Genomic DNA, 224 nt, shown 5'->3' with positions numbered 1-224 from the left:
GCGTCTGACGTCACCGTCAGCTGCCAGCTGCAGCTGTACATAGACGCGGCTAACGAACCGCGCGGGCTCTCCCTTCCGCGCGGCGTCCTGCCCTCCCGGTGAGTTTTCCTGGCTTCCGCGGGTCCCTTGACATAACCCCCCCCTGCCAGCTGCCTTGTGGCAGTTTCCGAATTCGGGCTTCGCTGGTATCTGTGCCCCGCTGATGACTTTGGCCATTCCGGCCA

The sequence above is a fragment of the Gavialis gangeticus genome, unplaced genomic scaffold (genome assembly GCF_001723915.1).
Source record: "Gavialis gangeticus isolate Ggan-Ray unplaced genomic scaffold, GavGan_comp1, whole genome shotgun sequence".
Lineage (NCBI taxonomy): Eukaryota > Metazoa > Chordata > Crocodylia > Gavialidae > Gavialis > Gavialis gangeticus.
Note: the sequence above shows the minus strand (reverse complement) of the source record.